Below are 5,812 nucleotides of genomic sequence, written 5' to 3'. Positions count from 1 at the left end.
GCCTGAGTGCACCTGTCAGGGCTTTTAAGTCATCCACCCAGTCATAGCTGGCTCTGTTCGTGAGCCGAACAACTGACAACTTGACAACCCAGTCCCGGCAGAGGCACCAGTTTCGGGATCCATTCACCAGTCTCTAGTTCCTAGTCTCGAATCCCCAGGCCCCAGTCCCAGCACAACCAGCAGTTGGTCCGCTTAGAAGTTCAGCATTTGAGCAACTGCCCGGATTGCCAGGGCAAACAAACAAATGGAGCCTTCTCACTAGGTCGGCCATGCGGGTGGCTTATGTCCTTGTTCCTGCCTCTGCTCCTGCTCCTGCTTCTGCTCCTGGCTCGACATGCAAATGGAGCCGCTCGGCTCCGGCAAGAACATCATCAACAAGTACACAAAGCACGGCCGAAGTACGAGTCCGAGTACCAGTACAAGAGCCCAGAATCAACTGCCAAGTTCAGTCGCATAAATGCAAAAGCCGCAGCACGCATACATATGTGGACAAGGCGATGGCAGGTGGGCAGCCAGATAATCACGGTGCACATGGAAAGGGTGGAGGTGCTCCTCCAGCCAGAGAATCCCGGATTCCTGATGCTGGAGACCCACTTTAATTAAGGTTTCTACGCTCAATCCTGTGACCGAGCATGACAAAAAGGGTTGTTGCAATCTGCCAATTACTTTAAAAAATCAGTGTCAGCAGTTTCTTCAAATTGCGTCATAAATAGCTGTTTTTATACACGGATTAAGTTATAAGTTCGCTTTAGAAAAATATTTTCTATGGCATTTAGAATATTTAATATTGCGTGAAGGTTTGAAAACACGAATATCCTCTATCTGTAAGGAACCATTTCTAGAGTTCTCTTCTTAGAAACAGTTACATATTAGAGTTATTTCTTAACCTACGGAAACCTACTATTTATGATTTCATTACTGTGGAACTAAGCGGGTTATAAAGCAAAACGTAATACATTTCTTGAACTTTGACAGCCCAAAATCAGCTAAAAACCTTGATTTGGTAGAAGTTTTTCTAAAAATTACCATCTTTGTATCTACAAATTTAAATTTTATATTATAAATTTTACTAACCCAATAACTTTTAAATCACTTTGTGAACTACAGAGGACAAATATTTAATAAATTTAACTAAAATTTGATTGGGGTCTGATATATACTGTCCTTTCAAACCCAACCGAAAACCTCTTGCAAATCATTAGTGACTGATAAAGAGCATGCCGAGTTTGCTTTTCAGCAGCCACATTTAACCCTTTGTGAGTGTTCAAATGCAGCTGCCAAAAGTTGTCTTAACTTGAGCAGACTGTGTGCAGTTTCAGTTTATTTCTGGGGCATTTAAGTGACTGGCCGCCTTAGCAGGGGTTACATCGGATGCTCCTCTTGGCTGCTCCTGCTCCTGCTCCCGCTCCCGCTTCCTAGAAAGTGGAGCCCCTCCGGCTACTGAAAGTAGTTGCTGGCTGCCTTTGACGGGCCACGGCTGGGAACTTTTTTCTGGCTTTCGCTGCTAGGACGAGTGGAATGTCGGCCAAACTAACACATCCTGACACAAGTCAAGAAATTTATGAGCTGTAACGTTGGCTGGAGCTGCTGAGTGCCGATGGGGATGTGAATGTGTGTGTGTGTGTGTGTGTTGCCAAGCGTGTGGGGCTTTTGGCTTAATTGAAATTTAAACGTTTAACCCTCGGTGTCAGTAGTTAAGTCCTTTGTTTTGGCAGCTCAACGCTACATGCATCTGACACTTGGCCATTTCAATTTGCCAGCCACTAGATGTTGTAACAATTAAATCGTCGAGTGCAGCCAGTGCCCACCTTACACTCAGCTGGCCATGATTGCCGAATCGAAAACCAATAAATGGTGAGGGAATCAACCCAATTATGCCACCGAACTTTTGTAAACTTCACCTGCTGATTGGACCAGCCAGGCACGCAAGTGGAGGCATTAAGCTCGAACGCATGAGCCAGTAAGTGGCCATTTTGGCTGCCATGGCAACTGGGTGGCCACCACAATAACACGGAGCATGCACCGACCGCAGAACCGCCGCCCAGCCCACCTGAACCACCCCCCAATGCCCCCACCCACTCACATGCTCACCTGCGAGCCAGTTGTGCCGGAGATTCCACCAGTGCCTGGCCATGTCCAGCGCCACCAGCTCTCGCTTAATATAATTTCGTGCGGATTTGTGTAATAAACTGGAATGCCAAAAGTGAAAATAAATCTTTATCCAAACATCAACTCAAAGAGCACCGCAGCAGCAGCGGCAACAGCAGAAGCAAATTTCTGAGCTATGCGAAAATGTCAAGCATTTTGTGTGTGTGTTTCAATTTTTGTATCAACTTGTGGATTTTTTTCTTTGTTGTATACTATATGCATGCCTGCAGTGGACAGTCCGCGCACGCTCGCTCTCTCGGCCAGCTTTGCCTTCTGGAATGCTTTGAGCCGGAGCGGAATTGGCCGGGCTATGCTTTTGGCCCGCTCTCTCACAATTAACCTGCAGAATGACAAAGTCAAGCCAGGATCATGAGTTGGCTTGGACTGGAAGTGGTAGCGACAGTGCCAGGAGTCGCAAACAAAAAGGAACTTGGTCGCATTCCCATGCAGCGCAAACAGTTTATTTTCTCGGTTGTAAAGGCTCATTCCGTATTACACAGGGATAAAAATGTATTAAGCCCTATTTAAGGAAAATTCTTTTAAAATTAAAAATTAATTTTGCCATTAAGTGCTTCAGATTGCTCTAGAAAGAAAAAGGGTTTTAAGGTGAAAGGGTTTTAAAATAATTTGTATAAAGTAGGTTTAAAATAAAGTGACTGGACTATATCTCTATTTGAACTAGGAATATTTTTTCAATACATTGGTTCTGTGCTACCATAGAATATTCAGTTTCGTAGTCAGTGGTGATCACTTACACTTTTGTAAAGCAAAGCCATAATATTAGGAATATTTATAAAATAAAATATGTATTTATAAAATTTTAAAGTTATAAGTTCTGCCCCAAATTGTATATTTTTTCCTAACTGTCACTGCATTCCCTTTCACGTGGATTCTGCCGTCGTGGGTGGAGTGGCTTTCCAAGTGGTTTTTCAATGAAGTGTTAAGTGGGCAAAACTGCCTGGCTGCGTGTCCTCTCCATCGCGCTAGTGTGTGTGTGTCCTTAGTTGCTTTACCCAGGCTTCCTACCTGAGCGTATGTGTGTTTTTTTTTTTTTTTTTTTTTTTTTTTTTTTTTTTTTTTTTTATTAGAGGTGGTCTAAAGCATCGAAAGCCAACTCGGAGCTGAGATAGCTTGCCGAAGTCTGGGACTCTAACCCAGTAAAAACTCCACCCCCTCCCCGCTTTCCCGGCGGAACTGCTGTTAGGTATTACTTCGCCGGGGGGAATGCCCTTAGGGCTCTCTAGGATTCTATCCTATTGGAATTTCGCAGTCTTTCTGCGTTGCGCAGCTTTTTGAGTACTATTGTGGCCATATTGTATACTGCAGACCAATTTTCATCTAAAAAAAGGATAATGTCCACCAGGTTACAAGCGGCTGGCGTCCTCCCAACCCTAATGCTCAGATCTCTTCGTTCATTTTCAAATCTCGGACAGACAAAAAACGTGTTCTGCGTCTTCGTTATCCGACTCGCAGAGTGGACAGTGCGGATAACGTTCATGCTTAAATCTATTAAGATAGTATTTAAAGCATCCATGTCCTGTCAACAGTTGCGTTAAGTAGAAGTCCACATGTCCATGCTTCCGTCCCAGCGTATGTGTGTGTGTGTGTGCCTTGTTGTGTGCTTAGTTGTCGCAGGATTCCCTCTCACCTGGCAAATAGAGCTGCGGTCTGTGCTCACCTCGCATCCAGACTCCTACTTACCGACCCACACCGGCCCCCTCTTCACCATTGTTTGATGGTGGCTATAAAGCTGACAGCTGTCAGTTGGCAGTAAATTTGCTAAAATGTTTATTTGCCAAGCGGCTAAGTTTGCGTTTAACAGCAACCAACCCACACACACACACACACATGGCCACCGCACAATCACAGACGTTGTGTGAGGCCGCAAGGATATATTCGACCAGGGCCAAGGACCACTGACCAATGTCCTAGGACCATTTCAAGTTGGCCAGGTTTAATCATTTATAAACAGCTGCAACAGCAGCAGCTACTACAAATATGAGAGCTATTCCGGGCATGGCCGGCATGACAAATGTTTTGGTACTTAATAATAGAATAATTATGGCGACACCATACTATAAAACGGTTTAATGATTATGATGCTCATATCCACATTGCTATGCAGGACAGCAGGGGTCACACATACGTCTGTGTTTGTCCATAACGTGTGTTTTGGGCTTAATTGCCATTTTGCAATAATGTGATTCGGTCCGCAGTCTGGTTAATCCGGTACAGTGGCTGCCCTTGAAGCATTCGGACCACTTGCATTATCTGGGCCATGCCATTTTCACTTGCCGAATGCCACTCAATTTTCAAATTTTCTCTATTGGCCAAAAAACTTGCCTCGTTATTGCCTCTTCTACACTTGGAAAAACCAATGAATTGTATATATACGATAAAAAAGGTTGTTTATTGTTTTACAGGTTTTTTAAAGATTTTTTTTATTAGATATTGTCTTAAAAATATGTATGGCCTGAAAAATCATAACACAATGGATTTTAAATTCTTTAGCCAGAAATAACTAAAAAAAGTGAAGAAGAAAAATGTTATTGAAATTTTCGTCCTTAAAAATACATAAAACGGTAAAAAGTGAATAATACTCAGTGAAGCTTTTATAAAATTTGTTAGGAGTTGAATATCGACGGCAATCCCCACATTTTTTGGGTGTGGAATTCCGCCGACGTATCATCATTCTCCGCTACGCCAGCTAATGGAGCTCAAACTTCAAACCGGGAGGAGGGGAAAAGTTAAATTTTATTGCACTTCCCGACCAACTGCTGCGAGCCGCGTCTCTTTTTTATTATTAATTTATTAAAAGCCCGACGCCTGTCGTCTGCCCGTGGCTTTCAGCTGGTTCGCCTGGGATGTTCAACGCCTCGTAAACCTTGCCAAAACCATCACCAACTGGCAACTGGCAGTTGCAGAAAATGAAATGTAAATCCCAGGCGGAAGGCGGAAAGGCGGAGAAATCGCCTGAAAGGCAACAAACGAATCGAGCTTAATGCCCGGCAATCGCCATCAATGAGCCTCTCCACTCGCAATCCAATTCGCATTCGCTTTCAAGCTCTTGTGTTTATATAATTTAATTTCGAGTTGCAATCAGTCCGATAGGTTTTCGCAGATTTTCTTCGTTTTTTTTTTAGTCTCTTTTTTATTCGCACGCGGATTTGGCTTGAGCACCTCGAAGCGCATTCACATGATTATTATTTGTTGCTAAAAATAAGCAAGAAATTTCCGTTCGGCTGCGGTGGCGTTTTTCGAAAACTATTTTCCACGCGATTTAACAGCCAAATTCACTTTGATATCGCGTGAAATGTGCGGCGCTTATGTGTGAAAAGGGAAATTTAAATCAAATGCAGAGACAGTGAATTTTTCATAGCATACTTTAGCGGGCTACGCGCCGCGGTCCTGTCAACGCCCTTGTGCGCAGCAGGGGGTGGTTGGGTGGTTTGGGAAGTTGCGATGGGAAGCTGGAACCCTGGCTTCTAGCTGTCTATTTCGCTGCCTTCCCGAGCATCAACCAATTCCCCAGTTGACATGTGTGTGTGTGTGTTTGTGTGATGCTGCTGTTGCTGCTGCTCACTCTTTGATAAAAACCGAAATTAATTATTGACGAGGACGTTGCCGCGAATGTTGCCTTTGCGTTCGCCCGTTGAAAATTTAA

Source organism: Drosophila rhopaloa, unplaced genomic scaffold, assembly GCF_018152115.1.
Source record: "Drosophila rhopaloa isolate 14029-0021.01 unplaced genomic scaffold, ASM1815211v1 contig_178, whole genome shotgun sequence".
Lineage (NCBI taxonomy): Eukaryota > Metazoa > Arthropoda > Insecta > Diptera > Drosophilidae > Drosophila > Drosophila rhopaloa.
Note: the sequence above shows the minus strand (reverse complement) of the source record.